This window comes from Clinocottus analis, unplaced genomic scaffold, assembly GCF_023055335.1.
Source record: "Clinocottus analis isolate CAN_PGR_092001 unplaced genomic scaffold, fCliAna1.0.p SCAF_20, whole genome shotgun sequence".
NCBI lineage: Eukaryota > Metazoa > Chordata > Actinopteri > Perciformes > Cottidae > Clinocottus > Clinocottus analis.
In genome coordinates this window covers 5543766-5561546 of record NW_027175932.1, presented here as the reverse complement: position 1 = coordinate 5561546, position 17781 = coordinate 5543766, and the positions used below count along the sequence as shown (strand labels likewise).

Sequence of the window (17781 nt, the reverse complement as noted above, 5' to 3'; positions counted from 1 at the left end):
CTCATTTTTACGTCAAATTAGTTTGACATGTAATGACAGATTGTTTTTACATCCTTCCAACAATTAGTCTTCTTCAACTTCTCTGTGGTCTGTCATCGTTCAAGTCCGTCATCACTGCCTGAAGTTTCCCATTTTCCCATCCAAGTAAAGTCTTAAAGTATACTCTCATCCAGTCACAAGACTGCAAACCACGCATATGGATTTCTTCATGCCATGGCCAACCAGGAAATCATGTGTTTACAAAAACGAATATTCTTATTGATAGTTTCACAGCAGCGGTGCAATTGAGCCATTTATCTTCATCTTCAGTCTTGAATATCATTTTGACTTTTCCAAAGCTGTAATGCAGCTGTATGGCATTTCATGGGTGTGTGATACTGTTTATGCGTGCGGCTCTCGACGCGTCGGCCTTAATTTAGTTCTCTCCGGGACAGAAAAGGTGCGTGTGAGGCCTGGAGGTGTGCAGCTGCGGGGGCTGCGCAGCTCTTTCCATCTGGATATCCTTTTTTTCGACACTGGCAAGGAAGAGAAGTGTCTCGATAAATCAGGATTCATCGAGTGAACATGATTTTGAATGTTGCAGTTGTCGGTCCTGGCGGCTGCTGCTGCTGCATCCCATCTGTGAAGCATCTGTAAATAAAATGATTACAAACTGATGTAATTTATTAAGAAAGATAGCTTTGAGTTTAAGGGGTTTTCATGGAGCAAGTAGCTCTCCTGTAACAGGATAAGAAGAAACCCAGTCCTCCACAGGGGGAGGACAAGAAATTCTTTGTCGACTAACACTCGATGTATGACCGTGATTCTGTAAAACTGTGTTTTCCCACACAAAGAATAACACAACAAGCAGCACTTTCAATCTCTGCTTTACTGATTTGCACTCTGCATGCATAAAAAGCATAAACAACGCCTCATAGACTAAAAATCTTAGCTGACTAATCGATCGAGAGGGACAGAGACACACAGCACCCTTCATGCACTATGAGCATGTCATGAGCTTTGAGTATGCCCACCTGGCAGTGCGGGTGCACCTTCAATCACATGCACGATTAAGTCTTGCAGATGCGAGTGATCTCTGGAAACACTTTACTGAAGACAATAAAACAACATTGTTTGTCCTGCAAGTGATAGAAGTCATGGAACTAGTCAGCTGTGGCTGACTAGTTTATTTAGAAACACCTCAGTTTTAATGATCACATTGTGAGTATCATGTGCATGGCTTACTTTCAATATGTACTGTATATTGAGGGTCTAAACATGGTTACGATCGTCGCTGTCCTCCAAATTGTAGATGAAAAAGCTCCTTCACCCTAATCTCAACGCTAAATCTAGGGAGTATTTGTTGGGAGTGACGACTCGGGGTGGCCTATAAACGGCTACAAATCTGCTTTCTTTTGCCCCCCCACCAGGTAATTTAAATTCTAAGCTGCATGGGCAAAATATTCCTTGGTGGCCGCCTGAACTTGGAGTGTGGTTTGGTGTTCAGACGGCTCAGCAGACATTGGGAAGCCGTTTCTACTGTGTGGTCGAGGAAAGTTTCACCAATACGCTGACCGCAAGTGTGTGAGTAGCTACGTGTGTGTTTGTGTGTACGAAGGAAACTCTGGATGACTCTAAAACGAGCATCCCATCCCACAGACACTCAAACACATAGACACGCGCTTCTCTTCCTCTGCCAGAATAGGATCCGTGCAACACATAACATAGAGTCAAGACTGTCTCGGACACACATGCCTCACATTACTCCTGGCGTCTTCACTGCTTTTCATTCGGAGTTGTATACATTTGTGTGTGTGTGTGTGTGTGTCCCGGTTTAACTTTTTACATTCTACATAGCAAACCTACAGAATCCGATTTAGTTTCTGTCGTACATGCACTAAAGAGCTGGCTCGGTTCAGCACGAAGCATTAGAATAACAGGATTAAGGCGAGATACGGCGTCTACGTGTGATCCTCCTTTTGTCCACCAGATGGACTCTGTGATCTAAATGGCCATTTTCTGGCGTTGAGCAGGCGTCCCTTTCCCGACTCCCTCCTTGTTAGAAGTGTAAACCTTCAACTTGGACAGTGTGCTGACGGTCGCGATGACGGTGTGCATCAACGGCGAACATGTGAATCGTGGCTTCGGCGATTCCCCCCGTGAAGCGAGGAGGCGCTTAAGCAAAACAACATGTGCCTCCAAGGAATTTCTGAACTCTTTGTTCCCCGTACTTATTTCTTATTGTTGCATTCTGGGTATTTACTGTGCTCGTTTATGGTGCTCGGCGAACGCCTGTGTAGGGAAAAAAAGAAAATTCTCTTGTGGTTATGAATAAGTAATTATGTTTTTTTTTTACACAAGGAACAAACACAGAAACAGATGCAGGGGGCAAGTTCACACGGGCACTAAAACAATCACCATGGAGACCGGGATTTAAGTGTGCGTGCGTTCATGTTGTCCTTTGTGTGGTCTGCACACGCGTGTGCATGCTCGTGATGCTTCACAAAGGCTGACCCGACGTCTATTGCCGACGTGTCTCTCTCTGTGCGTAAGGACGAACATGCCTCCATTTGGCGAGCAAAATCGAGCATGTCCGTCTCCGGCCAACTGGTGTTGTGTGATGAAAGAGGAACACTGGCGAGGAGAAAAACAGGGTAGGTGTTAGTGATCATCACACAAGCATAGAAATGGGATCTGGAGGCAGAATTGCCTTTTTATGAATAGAAACAGCCTCGCAAAAGCACCCTCGAATTGATTACCTCGTCTTGTTATCGGGTTCTTTTTAGCAGTAAAGGAAATCTCGTTCAAACGCCTCCGTAGATGTAATCAGGAAATCCTCTCCCAACAGAAACGATTGCTTCTCCCGGACACTCATGGACGCGCTTCCATTTTAATTCATTTGAACCACCGTGTGCCCCTTGAGACAAAGTGTCACTTCCTGCCCGCAGATTTCTGCCAGTGCTCATTATGCAATCGTAAGCTTTGATAATTCCTCCAGTGCACCGTTTAATTAGAAACACATGGCCCTGAGATCGCAGAGGAGTACAGAGCGTCTAATGTCTATACAGCCTGCGCCATGAGTAATTGTTTCTCCCTCGCCAGCGACGAGCCATTTTTTAACCTGCTGACAGCCGGCGAGCAGGAGGAGGAAGGAGAGGGAGACGAAGGAGAGAATAGAGGAGAGAAATAAGATAAGAAATAATCCCTATCTGAGTTTGTATTCTTATTTATTTGGCGACAGTGCAAGGTCAGGAGAAGGAGTGAGGAGAGGTGAGAAGCAGAGGTTGTCGATGAAGAGGCCAGTTCTTTATCCTTCCTTTTTTCTCCTCAGCCGGGAGTTGTTAGGAGTGAGGGAGGTCCCAGGTGAGCTGGAGACCAAGGTAGGCTGACATCATGACAGGACACTTCATCAAAGCCTGCGGAGGCTGTTTGGATACTTGCCCGGATGAAGGAAGAACGGTTATAGCTTCTCCTATATACTACCAGTCGGTGCAAAAACTCTGCCGGATATTGAGGTTGTGATGGGTCATGTAATATGTGTGTGTGTGCGTGCGAGAGAACCTCTTTGTCTCCGACCAATTGAGGATCTCTTGTAGCCATTTCATCTTTTTACATGACCTGTCATCCCCTTTGCTCTTCATCTGGGGTAATTGATGTGTTGCGATGGATAGGATATTACTTTTTGGGCCTCCTTACTTTTTGAGTATGTGTTTTTTTTGCGAGACATGTGCGCACCATACACACATGCATACAAAAAAAAACAGGATGAGTGGTTATACTGCAAAGGATTGATTGAGGATTAGTAGTCCTGTATTTGTAGTTACACTAAATGAGTATGGGAAGACTTTCCGTCACAATAAGAATTCTTAAATAATGGATTTATTAAAATGTATCATACTTCATCAAAAAAGTATTTCACCGCTAGAAAGATGGCCTGCCCTCTTTGCTGAACAAGCAGTGAAAGGGCGCAAATATTTTTGAAATTGTTGCTACATGACCAGAGAAAAAGAGCTGTGGTATTCGCTTTGGCTCAAAAAATAAAAAACCTACATCACCCAGCATGCACTGAGCTTGTTGCAGCCACTCGTATCACATACATTATTATTTAAAAAAAAGGACAGACTTATTGCTGTTCAAGTCAAATAAACAAGTTACCTAAGGGAATAGTTTATCAAGGATGCACAGTTAATTATTTACGGATAGGACAAAGTAAAAACTAGTTATTGTTGACCATAAAGAAAAGAAAGAAAGCTAGCAAAATAAACAGGTTCTCTAGCATTGCGCTTTGGAGCTTTTAAAAAAAAACATTTGTAGGTTGAGAGGTTTCGTTCAAACTCCTCTGTTATTGCACTAAATCTATGATCAAATGTCCGTTTTTTCCTGCTGGCTTTGGTTGTTTTTTCCAGTTTCGGGCTCTTGAAATATGTCTCCAGTCCTCTCTGTCCATATGTGGCCGAAGGTTTGGGTGTAATGTTACACATGCCTGTGTTTCACTATTTATTTTTCATTTTACAGACAAAACCAATCCTTAAAAAAACCCAACGAATCAATTGACAATGAAAACATTGCAGCCCGAGCTGACATTATGGAACTGACTGACTGTAACCAAACCTCGTTCTTTACCATCGTTTCACACATTTCCTCCCGAGACGTCAATAGGGCATCGCTGTGGACTTAGGGTTCTATTCTTGGTGAGCGGATTTCGACTTGTCATTCATCCTCGTGTTGAACTTTGCCACGCTGTGTTCCACGCCTATCTCCTCTTTGTCAGATGTCAGTCATTCCTGGCCAGCGGGTGCTACCCTGCTGGGTGGTGTGTAAGCCGAACTCAAATACCCACAGCTGTTCACAGCCGCTTGAGATGGAAAGATGGAGGGAGAGGAAAGTGGGAGGAGAGCGGAACTTGAGAGTTGTGAAGTCGATCAGCTCCTCAGCAGTCCCAGGAAACTCTCCCTCCCTCTCGCCCTCTCTCCTTCTCCCCCTCTCCGTCTTTCTGCTTCCCTCTGTGCCCCGTCCAGAATAACCATTAGGCCGCTGCGGTTGGAGCCCCGGCTCACATGACTCAAACACTCCTCTGTGGGAGCTAACTGTATGGCACCTTTCACTTGTTGGGTTGGTGATGTCACCGATCCCGGGCGCCCCGTGTTGTCATCTGGAGCCGGACTCGGGGCTGATGTCACAAAACTGGCGTTGTCGCGAGCAAGAGCCGCTGACGGACAGCTTGGTGTGTTTGTGTGGCAGCACAGATGGTTGGGGAGGGAGAGGGAGGGAAGGGCGGGCACTCGGGTGCCAGCATGGAAGGTGGCAAAGACGCGTCTTATCAAGTGGTGCCACATGCAGACTCTGATGTGCCATTTTGACAGGACGTTTTTTTCCCCCCTTTCTTCTAATTTAGACTCCTATTGTCTATGTTTTCTCTATTGTTCCTCTCCGCCTCATTCGGTAAAGTCATTAATTAATTTCTTTTTGGCCTGTGCCATTTTTTTTATGGTTCTTTGTCTTTCCATCTTTGTCTTCCTCTCTCTGGCTCACTATCTTTTTTTCTATCTCTTTCAATTTGCCAGTGTGTTTGTGATGGTTTATCTACATCTCATCAGTGCTCTCTTTAGCTCTTTCCTGCACTGTCTCCTCCATTTCTAACTGGAATGCTTTTTTAATCCCCCTCTTTGTCCATCTCTCGCTTCCTCATATGTTGTTTCCCCCTCTCACTATTTTCCTCTCTCCTTCCCTCCATCCCTTGCGTTATTCTTTGTCTGGGATTGTGTCTTTTTCCCCTTTGTGTGCTCTGACAGGCCTCTTCCTCTCATTGATAGTGATGGCAGGCTCAAGCCCACTCCATAATGCTGCTGATATTTTCCCACTGGAGACCCCACTGTTGCTGCTGCTGCACTCCTCTGCATCAGTAAAAAAAAAGAATGGACAGAGACACCCCTCCTCCCTCCATCCAAATCCATACTTCTCTGTTTCCTCTAGCTCTGCCAAGCTTCTACCATTCAGCAGGGGAGCAGTTCAACAAGCCTGGTTTGTTTTGGAGAGTCACTGGGCCCCAGCCTCATAGAGATTAATGCTTAGACAGACTGGGATGACATTTATGAGGCATGGACTAGCGTAAAGCATAAAAGAAGGAACTAGTGCAGGGTAACGGTGTTGGATCGAATGTGACCCTTTCCTGAAACACACCATGGCTTCAGAGGGAAACCTATATAGGGGACTGAAGTGTTTGCGGTGCGGAGGAAGAAGGGAAAAGAGACATCATCCATACGTATAATAAAGTCCTCATTCAAGATGAAGTCACCATCACAATGAGCCATCCTTGTTTTTGCCACCTCAGCGTCATTCAGTGACATGCTAGTGGCCATTCTGATTGATGGCGACAACCCCCCCGAGCCAGCCGAGCATTAAAGTAACTTAAATAATTCATTTGTCAGCTATTCGCCCAGAGTAACCATTAATACAGGTATCGACATAGCCTTCAGTTGCAAGTGATCACTACTACTACACACACACACACAGCAGTCATGAATGCATCCATACATGTCTCCAATTATATCCGCCTTCTGCAGAATGATGAATACAGCTCAATGGCCGTAAAAGGGCGTTTACTCTTCACTTCACTCTGACGTGCACAACATACAGCCGCAACGGGTTCGAGGGGAGAAGTTATCAATATGGAGCCAAATTAGAATGGATCTGAGCAGAATTAGAACATGCACGCTGCGCTCTCCCGACGCCGAACTTCATCAGTCTTCACAGCCATGTGATCAATGGGGCCGAGACGGTGCAGCCAAGAAGCTATCCATTCTCATTACTGACACCACTGTCCACTCCTGCTTTCTCCTTGTTGTCCGCCAGAGCCTGAGAGAGACAGCCAGTCAGTAGCCTTGTTGGAGGGGATTTACGATGGTGTTGAAAGTAGTCCTTAAGTTGCCGTGTTCTTCTCGACGGAGTTGATGTTTTGAGTGCGCGTCCTTTGGCTGAACCGAAAACGTGTCTTCTGCGTGCAATGATGAACCTGTGCAGTTGTGTTTGCAGGAGCATCGCCGTTCAGAAATGTCTCTGTTACGGCACAGTCCAATTTTTTTTGCTTGGACTGAAACCGGGACACATTCCATGTTTGTCCATTTCAAAATATACAGTATGCGACCGTTAACCTCCAGGATATGTATATTTTCATAGTCTGGACCTTTCAGAAAGTGTTTGTTTTGTTGTTGCACAGTGTCAGCAACACTGTTTACGTTAAATATGTGCTCGCAACCGAGAGGGAGCATGAAGGGGCAGGACATGCGATTCCATACAAAACATGCACGGAGCATGTATGGCAGGACTTCAGTGCTCTTTTGTGCTTCTCCCTTAGTAAAGTCCTGTGGAGTTCAGATTATCATCAGCCCCGTCTATACCAAGCATTCCTTCTTCTTTCATGTTGTCTGATGTAAGCACAGTCCCACTGATTAAATTCTGTTGCCCAGCAATTTCATGAAGTCATCTGTGTCACATCGTGAGCTAATTACGTACCATGTACACACGCATGCATGCACGTGCACACGTGTGTACGCATAAACAAGGAGCAGCATCCAGAATAGGAATGTATAGATTCACATTCACGGCGCAAAAAGCCTTTGTTCAATGAGATACAGATGACACACAACAGCCATAGAGATTGGTCTGTTGATTCTTAATGACTGGATTTCCTAAAAGGGAACATGCCATAACACCAGATAAATTTGGTCATGTCTTAATTCAATTATTGTGGAATCCTAAATATTCCCGCTTGTTTGTCTTGGTTGAGTTGTATATTCATCACAATTATGTCGGCTTAAATCCCCACTCGGCGCTCAACAAACAGCTTCATTGTGAGTTGGAAGCCTTTGGGTGCTGCAGGGATCAGGGTAATGAGATTGAAAGGGTACATTTTTATTTTTCTACAAACACATCAGAGTGCTGTTGTCATGTGCTTGGCCTCCAAAATTAATTGTTTTTCGGGGGTAAGAGACGTACGAGTTGGGTACAAGAAGCCTTTTGTTTCGCTGTGTTTAGTCAAAAGCCGAGCTGTTTAAACAACGAGAGACATTTGATTTGAGTTAAAGAGCACTAGTCTGACATTTGGCTTGGTCTTTTGGGCTTTGTGGGTAATTCAGACGGGCCAGAGGCTACCGGAATTGCCAATTGGGTATTCTCAACACGGTCATCTCTTCTGTGTAGAACTTTTTTTTTCTAGTTAGTGTTGCATAGTCCTGTGCAGCAGACATTTATACGTTAGAATGACCTTTTGAAGCCTTACTTGTGTGGTGATTCATATCTTATCTGCGTTGCACCTGTGAAGAAGGCCAATATCATTACTCACCCGAGAGAAAAGGGAAGTAATGAAATCTTCACATCTGGGCCATTCGAGCAAAACAACCTGCTGTACGCACAGAGCATCCCACTGTGTTGTCATGTAAATATTTTGAGGCATTCCTCTTTTATTAAACCCGAGTGAAATGTTATGCCTGAGAATTGGCCACAGAGTCAACAACGACCATGAAAGATGATATTGATTCTGATGAATGCCAAATGCGCGCCGCTGGAAATGGGAGCAATTTCACAAGGGCTGAGGGCTGCATTAAAGCACAGTGTGTCTCTGGTTTCAACCAGTGTTCATTTGGGAAGTGCTGCATTGGATTCATTTGTCCCTGTGTGTCGTTTCCTAGACGGGGCAGGTTACTGATGGCTGTGGCGGCGGAGCAGTCCTCTATCATGGCTGACGGGTCTGACAGTAATGCAGACTGTAGCTGCTAATGGGACCGCCGGGACTTTCCTCTGTGCGCGACATCAATCAGGATCCTCCGCGCGCTCACTCAAATGGCCCTCCTCACTCACTCAACACATAGCAGATGTCCCAGTCTGATCCACGTATAAATAATGCCAAATGCATGCTAATGACGTTGCACTGTTGCTTTGACGAAACAAATCCCCATTACGGCTGCAAATGGCTGGAAGGTGTTGGGCGTGTTCCTGCATCCTGTGCAATGCGGTTTGAGAATCCAGTGTTTGTTTTATATTTGCGTGGTCGAAATAAAACTGGATTGAAGTTGACGCAAGTTCTGATATTACTGGGCAATATCGTTCGTTGACAGGTTGGGTGTTTTACTGTGCTACTGTACATCTTGAGCATTCACGGTCAGAGCCTGTGATATGGGCACACTGAGAATGGGTTTCACAGAAGGGAAATAACACAACGTGTTAAGTCCACTGATGAGCGTGAGGTGAAGACAGCCACCATAAACTGGCAGGAAGTGCTTTTATATATTATTACTTGAAGAAGGCCGAGAGTTTTCTTTGAAACACAACGTTTCTGGTTGCATTCAGTGTCAATCGGCTCATGTATTGTCCTCCACAACACATTTACAAAGCAGATTTTTCTTAAAGGTTTAATACATGCATTATTTTTGAACAACCATGTTAAATTGCTTGCAATCTTCCCTGCTTTTGTTGGCACATTGCTGTGTTTCTTATTGCATCAACACACCACCTGTAGATCAGTTGAATGGCATGAAACCATTGGCAGTGAAGTGCCAACGTGATGAAAACAAGATGAGGACCCAAATATTAGGGTATTGGTGTGAAGATTAGCAAACAAATATTGAGAGCATATTCATGTATTTCTCAGTATTGCCAGTTCTTTATAAAAAGCTTCCAACAAATAATTAACATTAACATTTAATTAACATTTTTTAAAGGCAGATTCATGCTTTATTACACCCAAAGGGTTGGGCCCGTTTCTCTGTGGTGCAGCACGGCTCACCTTACTGCATTGTTTCACCAAAGGACGGGGCCAGTCTGCGGTGGTCCCAAGGGTCTCTGTAAGCAATAAAATGACTCACCTTCACAGAGGATGCCACAAGTTCCTCAGAGTCGGTCGAGACGTCACTTTATTCGTTCCCTTTTACCTTGTCCCGCTAGCCTGGTTGCTGAATCGACACACCAGCGTCTGTTGGAGCGCAGCATCGATCCCTCCCCCAGTCAGCACGCCCTCAGGGGGGAAGGAGAGAGGGGAGAGAGCGATATGCTTAGAGCAGCATAGCCCCTCTTGTATTAAAAATGCTGAGACAGAGAGGAGATGCGCTGATCTGTGTAAGATACACTCCTGAACAGGGCATGATGGACGCGATGGACTGTAACCTTTTGGCAAAGTTTCAAGGTGTAAGGTACATCAGTGGGAACAGCTTTGGATCTTGTTGTGGTTGTAGTCTCTGTATGGAGGGCACAAAGCCGTTATCCCGACAGTCCAAACTGCCCTTTTTAATTGCTTCAGGATTCTGTGGCTTATTTTCACACTACCTTTTCTCCACCGTGAATCCCCGCTTCTTTTCCTCCGCACATACTGTTCTGTCATCCTCAAACCTTCAAAAACAAGATTGTCCTTTTGTGTCATTGTACCTGCTCATTTCCTCCATTTCCACAATGACACTGGATTAAAGGGTTTCCACGGTTTCCCTGCTGCCATCATTCCTACCCCCTTTCAGTTGTTAGTCCCCTCCCCCTGTAGGCTGTAATCACCCTGAGAATGGGGTAATTAGGGCCACTGTAGGGTAATTACCAGAGCTTGAGTTGTTTAATTACGGCCTTCTCTGGAGCTGTCTGATGCCAGTGACAGTGGAGGCCCCACTCGCTGAGTGATTTCATCCTCTTGACTGCAGCAGCATCTGAGGCACAGGGAGAGATGGAGACGCGGTGATAGCGAGGGGGCGTGAGTGGGAGGGATCCCAGGAATATAGGCGAAAAGCACAAGATTCAGGGTTGATGAATGCGCTTCTCCAGCGAGGGGAGGTAACGCAGAGCAGCAAACAAAGCAAAGCCGATTTTAATTCTGAACAGAAGTGGACAATTGTGTGATGTGTTCTGCTCTGGTTGTTTTCTGTTGGTATGGGACAGAAAGTATTTAAGTCTTTTCAACTATTTCCTTTGGCCTCAATAAAGCTTTATCTTGTCTTACTTCCATGCATTTGTTTTAAACTTGAGACATGTTTAAAAAGAAAGAAAGCCGTTGTCAGCTTGATGGGAAATGTTTACCATGCTTGGGTGCAGCTCACATTGGTGTGGTTTAAAAAGCAAAAATACCTTATTATTTAACTTTTAATTAGTTTAAGAAAAAAGTGTATTTGGCCTCCTGTTGTCCACAGCAAGGGCCGACAAACAAGGATCTCATTGGCAGCGCAACAGGTTACTCATTAAAGAATCACACATGAACGTGACCGGGAAAACGAGGTCCCCCCTTTTCTTCTCTTCCAAAGGGCCATGATGTCCATGGATGGCCATCTTGGACTCCAGCACCCTGTAGATTTGTAGGGCAAAGGGCATGGGGTCATTCCTCAAACTAGGGGAAAGGAATTCCCCTCTGTCCTCCCAGTGTCTCGGATCAATCTTAAAATAGTGCATGGTGAGAATTCTCCCGCCACCCACAGACCACTAGTGTGAAATACCCTAACCAGACGTAGATTAATGCATACGATTCAAAGCATGTTGGAAAAAATTTGACCAAAAGCTCAAATAGACGTTTGGAGAGCAGATTTGGATTTGAAAGGTTCTGCTGAATATATTTGCATGCATGTGTTTACTAAACACCAACCTCTTCACATGTTTCATCTTCATGAATGGTGATTAAGAGCCCTTTTGATGAAGCGGCAACCTGTTAAATGTTTGTTTGGACTCCAATGAGTTGCATGCGAGTCATGTTTGTATTTCCTCTGTACCAGACAGAGACGTAACTCAAAACACCAGATGAAGATGTAAGGACGGAACATATTTCCTGACAGATGTGTTAAATGACAGTGGCCCTTTGACCTTTTGAACCTTGACCTCTTCTTCATACCACTAGGTTTAGTAGTATTGACCCTCTATTTTTGAGTTAGTTGCAGGAAGCGGAGCAATCTTAGCTTAACTGATCCCCAGCTCCTCCACAGCAGGTTGTAACTCTCCTCGTTCACTTGGGGTTTAATGACAGGCATGTGTTTCATATGCTCATCTTCAAACGGATGAGTTACAGTTATTGTGAATGCTGCAGATGTGGCACACTATCATTCTCTTAACATATTTGGCATGGTGCTGGACAGATGTTACGACACGACGGCGGAAGTCCGTGGGGCAGGGACGATGATGGATGTACCGGCTGCTTTCAGCGGCTGACGAACCGCAGCAATGCAGCGCATCGCCTCTGCTAGTAGACAAGGATGACTGACTGTGGCACCTTCTGGTAAAAACCACAAGACCTTAAACCTGTGACCCGCTCAATAGCTCACTGAGCTTTTATTTGTTTTCAGTGAGTGTATATTAACACTCTGTGAAGTTCAGTCAGGTGGGACCGTCGGTCATATGAGTGTAAAACGAGCAGACACCAAAGGCTCGTTGGGAAGCGCTATTTCCAGACGGCCTGGCCCTTTCCTGCCAGTTACGACGCAGGGTCGAATGGACACCCTCAAACATCTTTGACACTCTGCACTCACCATCTCTGTCACCAAGTCTGCTTATGTTTCGACAACAAGAGTGAGGATGCAGCAGCTTCGTAAAAGACATTTTTGTCTGGGTGGAACGAACGGCATCTTATGAGGGCCCGTCCACATGTTTCGGATTGCCTCTGATGTGTTTTCCATGTGTGGCATCCTTTCATAAATGAATGAAGGTGCAGGAATGTTATTGCCTCCCTTTGCTCCTCAAAAGCGTCGCAATCACAAGTTAAAAAGCTGTTTGTTTGCCGTTCCTTTACTTTGATTGGCTGAAGATTGACTGCTCAACATATAATTAGTTGCTTCCAGCATAATTACTCTTTCAGTGTCGAAGTTCCCATACAGAAATAGCTCTACTGTATTTAGACCAAATCTCTTTTGCCAACATGCTTGCTGCTTACGTATGGTCACCTGGCAGATTTCTCCCAGTTCAATAACGCCTTGCTGTCCCTTGGGATTATCTTCTTAAACCAAACACACCGCTTTTGAAACCCTTTCAAAGCATTTGAGGAAGAAAAGGAACTTCATATCAGTGACCTTCCTCAGTTCCATCTATCTCCTGCATCCGTCTGTGAGTCTTCTCTCCAATTAGTGGGAGAAAAACAACCTAACTCGGAGAACTGAGACAAATTCAATTGTAGAGTGAAAAAAAGACAGCCTCTGTTTGATCTCTGCAGGCAATGCTATAAAAGAAAGCTTCGCCGAAACGCATTATCTTTAAAATAGACTGAAAGCATCGCCTCCTCCACCCCTGTGACCTTGTCATTTGGCTTTCCATCTTATCAGAGGAGGGAATGATGTCAGCGCTCATTGCTTTTGACCATAACAAGGGGTGAAACCAGACTCTCCTGCAGCCAGTCAGTTAAAAATAATTAAAGGGGAGGCTCAGTGATTTAACAGGAGACCACAGATCGATAATAGCCTGTAGTGTGAAGACCAAAAACGCTGGGTAGGATTTTGCAGAGAATAAAAAATAAAATAAAAAGCCCTCTCTGTGGATACTGAAGCATTTCCAGCGTCACATGAGGGTCAGTGTAATGCAGTTGGCTGCCAAAGTCTGGTTTTTAATTGGCTCCCTTGTGTTGATCATTGGACTGTTCTCTCCTGGACTCCTGAAGCAGCAGTACAGTGCTCCTGCCTCGCCGCTTATTAGAACTGACAGTTTAGCATCCATCACTTAATGTGTCCAATTTCTCGTCCTCCTCGTCTCAGGCAGAACTCCGAGACTTGACCGGCTGCTCTGCTTTCTCTTGTTATCTCTGCTTTGTTGTCCTTTTGTTCAGGCTGCATGGATGTATGCAGAATAGCATTAACCTCGTCCTCCAGAGTCTGTCAATCAACACAGTGCCTGTCTTTTGTGAACCACGTCACTTTAGCCGAGTGCCTTTTTGCAGAGATGAAAAAGCCATCTGACTCCTTTTAAAGTGGAGCTCCGCTTACAGCTCTGTGATCGCTCTACCATTTGTGCCCTTCCCCGTGGTTTGGGTTTGCCCCCACATTTCACGGCTTCAGACACTCTCACTGAGATCAAACTCCCAAAGTCCCGGCCACCTGCTGGGACTCCCTCTGAAAGCGCTAATGACCGCGTTTGTCTGAGGAGAAACCAGCTCTTCTTCTCCTACGTCTGACCCCCTCTTCCCCCTAAGTCCGGTCCTACTTTATAGTGATTACTTTGCCACTTGTTCGACCTTAACTGCCGAGAGGGCGGAGGACGGTTGAACTTTCACTGTAGGTCAGTGTCTTTGGTGGGAGAATAGTGCCGGTCTTGTTTTGTAGGGAACAGACGGGGCAAACACCTGCTGCCTTGCTGATGACACAGGTGTTGACTTGTCAATGAACATGTCACAAAGTGTAGATTTCTATATTAATACTTGTAAGGCCTCCAGCTTTGGATTTAGAAACGTGTCTGTTTTGATTAACACACAAGGACAAAATACTCTCGGTAGGAGGACTTTAAAATGTGTAACTGTTGTGTTGGGTGGATGAATGTTCACAGCCTGGAAATAAATCCCAAATTCAGTGTAAATCTAGCCTGAATCATGACAAAGGACCAGCTGTATCATTTCCATCTGGCCATGTTTCAATAACACAAACTATGTAAGGAATCTGATATGAGAGCTGTGGCTGTGTATCCGGTGTTTTGCAGTGATGCGTCTTTCCTCTATGTCAGCGGTTAGGAATCGCAGAGAGATCATCTGAACTGTGATGATGCTTTCCTGGGCGCAGACCAACTTTACATTATCCATGAGACCTGAGTTTGCCTCCCCCCAACTCCCTCAGCTCGAGTCGTCATATTACCATGAGCCCGCAAAGTAATTTGTAGACAGATAATTTTAATGACCTCTGACAGCAACTACACATTGTTGGCTGTTGTCCTTGTTTGGCAGACTGACTCTCAGAGGTTCAGCCCATTGCTCGATGTTGGGAAGCTGGCTAAAGTGTCTGTGGTAGGCCAATTAGTGGTTTTAGCTGATGGGTCCGAGGATCAGTGTTTGTTCGTGGAGCACAATAGTGTGCTTTGTGTTTCAACATCTATCTACTAAGATACCAGATAACCAGCGCAACAATGAAGACACGTTTTGAATTGTAATTTGTGCTTATCGTCATGATACTTTCTGAAGAGTATGTTCAGCAGATTTAGTGTGGCCAGATGCCATTACTAATCTCCGGCTGAAAAAGCATAAACAGAGAAGCATGAATCAAGCGAGAGCTCAGCCTGAGTTCATGCGTCAATCATTTGTGCAGATGCGTCTTTTTTTTTTTCCTGTAAACTTTGAACATGGCATTTTGTCTGTGGACGGAAATGCATGTAAACTCTTTTAAAGTGGACCTTTTCAACTCCAACCGATAATTTATACTATGAAACACAGCAGGCGCTTGAAATGTGGAAAACCATCCTGCCAAGGACACTTTAATGACCTGTAATTGGTTCTGTGTAGACAGGATTACTGTCTTCACTCATAATATTTCAGTCATAAGGAAACCAAGGACAAAGAATCAGCAGAATTATGAAATACCTGTCAATGCAAATTAGAATGTCATTTAATAAGAAAAACAGTTCTGAGGAAGGGTTGGGTGGAAATATACAATATAAAGTTTCACATATACTCAAGTTTAGTCCATAATTGATGTCTAATTTACTGATGCCCAATTGATTAAATGTTTTCAAAGTTCAACCAGAATTTTGCATTACTTTGTTGGCATTTCTGTCTGTTTCCATAATTTTCGTGGATATGATGAACGTTTACTTTTTGACGATTGTTGTTTTGAAACTAATCAGACTGATGCTTCTTTTTTTCTGATCTAAATCAATATTTCCTCTCTACAACACATACATTACATTTAAATTGTTTCCCTTTAGTGTGTTGTCTGTTTCTTACTTGTTAAGATGCTATAGTACAGATGATGATATGCATTATTTCTAGGCTGTTCTGATACCCATTTAACCAATAACCTCAATACATTATTGTGGCTGCTTTTATATTTGGTTTGAGCTGCTTTTTGAAAAAGCCAGACATTTTTTAGTATCACTTACGCTACATAGTTAAGCCGTCACATAGTGGTCAGCGTGAAGTTGCAACACATCCACAATGAGCAGAAACAGAAAGCAAAAGACCGGAATACTTCTTGGCAAATGTCTTGATTTTGTAGCAAAGGGCCAATTGTGAATGAGTCAAACCCACTTTTGGGGGGTTCATTGCTGTTTCGGTACCTGTGAGAAAACCACTCACCGTACTCCCAAGTCTCCAGTGTGATTAGTCAAGGGTTTGGAGTACGCTCTCTGGATGTTTGTGGGTTTGAATTTAAGGCCTTGACGAGCATCCAAATAATCTTGTGGCAGCCCCAGAATAACTTCTCCGCTTGGTGAAATCTGGGTTGTGCAAGCGGAGACGTCCAATGGATGATTTAATGCCCCTCGTGTGATTAACCAATCACAGTCAGTGATGAGCCATGGGAAAAGCAAACACTTTCTTCTGCACAACAAGGTGCCTTCTGAGAGGCAATGCTTGAGATAGTTTCCTTCTGTCAGGTTGTGTTTCATCCAATGCCAAGTACAAATTATTTTGACATTGTGAATAATTTATGTTAGATGAAAAGTTAACCTCTAACAGGCTCAGATAGTTGCTATATTTAAATTGGCAAATATGACCAAAGCTGTTAGTTCTTACATCTATTATTACCGAAAAAATTATCTGTTATTTTAACAGGAGAAAACTGTGAAAATCTTCCGAGTACAAAAACCCCCTCCAAACTCTCGTGCACGCTTTAAAAAGCAACTAGCTGCCTTCTATTCTTTCCATGCTGTTGTTTGACGACACCAATCAGGTGGGATCAAGACCATGTCACATAATAAATAATTACATAAGCGTAAGAACAGATAGTCACATACATGCAGATTCCTATGAATAATTCAGTAATACAGAGCAATGACTATAATTACACCAATCCGTTTTGTTTCTGCCTCTTCCCCCAGCCAGCAAACTACCCTGCTTCCTCGATCACCATCTGCAAAGTTCCAGACAGTAAAACAACAATTTGTTTCTGGAAAACAGAATACAAAAACACATTCCATAAGACTTATGCTCCTGCTTTGGTTCCCTCCATTGGGAACAAATATAGACACAGAAGAAAAAAAGGCACAGAAGTCCCCTCATTTGTCACTACGTTATCTTGTTTTGGAAAGTCACAAATAAGAGTTGAATGGTGAATAGTGAGTCTGTTACTTCAATATATAAAAAAACATCATCCGCTGGTTTTTCGTTGCCCGGAGCAGTGGAGAGCACCCCGCCACAGCTGGAATCGATACACTTTTTTTTTTTTTTTTCTCGGAATGTGATGCATGAATAGATAATCGCAGTCGCTACGGCGCGCTGAGAACGCCAGCGAGTATGGGTGCGTTCCGTAATTACTCCTCGTGCATGTGAAAAGAAGTGCCTGCAGTGCAGTTCCAAGCGCTGCGAGTGTCGGCGTTTAAAAGGAGCCGATGAGGCCTGCAGAGTCACCGCTGGCTCTGGAACCAAAGTAGGTTACGGACTTTAAATGTGAGCAAGAGCTGCTGAGGTGACAGTACGGTGTTCTGGCATGTTGCGGAGTGAAAGCAACACCGGGACTATGTTTTCAATGCACTAATTAATTTCCCAGCACTAGGTTTCAGTCAGATTTAGATTTTTAAAGTTTTTGTGGTCTCAAGTTTATGTGCATGTTTCACTCCGTGTGTCCCGGGTATCTGCTTTTGCCCCAAGATGGTAGAAGCTTTTTGTAATTTGCTTTTTTCTTTTTTACTTGAAAACAAAATTGGTGCATTCCTATTTGCGCATTTTCC

The 17781-nt window shown here is 44.3% G+C and overlaps 1 protein-coding gene across 2 annotated transcripts in view; it reads left to right on the top strand.

The window, feature by feature from the left end:
• Nucleotides 1-17781, top strand: part of sema3aa (sema domain, immunoglobulin domain (Ig), short basic domain, secreted, (semaphorin) 3Aa) — a 92239-nt gene that overhangs the window by 5873 nt on the left and 68585 nt on the right. The window contains exon 2 of one of the 2 annotated variants that reach the window (XM_068586086.1): nucleotides 1410-1563. The exons of the other annotated variant lie outside the window; for it this stretch is intronic. The gene's annotated coding sequence lies outside the window, so the exon portion shown is untranslated. The remainder of the gene's footprint in view (nucleotides 1-1409; nucleotides 1564-17781) is intronic. 2 annotated transcript variants of the gene reach the window in all.